The sequence below is a fragment of the Penaeus monodon genome, chromosome 30, assembly GCF_015228065.2.
Source record: "Penaeus monodon isolate SGIC_2016 chromosome 30, NSTDA_Pmon_1, whole genome shotgun sequence".
NCBI classification, from domain to species: Eukaryota; Metazoa; Arthropoda; class Malacostraca; order Decapoda; family Penaeidae; genus Penaeus; species Penaeus monodon.
Genome location: NC_051415.1, coordinates 33,325,883 through 33,326,240, shown reverse-complemented (window position 1 = coordinate 33,326,240; position 358 = coordinate 33,325,883).

Sequence of the window (358 nt, the reverse complement as noted above, 5' to 3'; positions counted from 1 at the left end):
AGGAAAATATAGCGTCACGAACATTAGCAGTCCAGACGTATATGTAGAGCACCGGGGAAAGGTAATTAAAAAAAATGAAAAACACGGCTTTATTCTCATACAAAAATCAATGCCACGTCATCTTGAAAGGCATGTAGATTTTAGATTAGGTAGTTAGTAGACTTTTTGCACCGACTTTTAAGCGAACTGGCGGCTGTGAACAAGTCTGCGGGATGACACACCGAGCCGGATGGAGTCACGGGCTGAGCAATAGCAGGTGGAAATATTAATAACTTATAGGGTCACTGGCCAACGACCATTCCACGTTGAAAGCACCGCTGCTCGACCGAGAGAGCTGTTGGATTCACTGAAGTTCTCG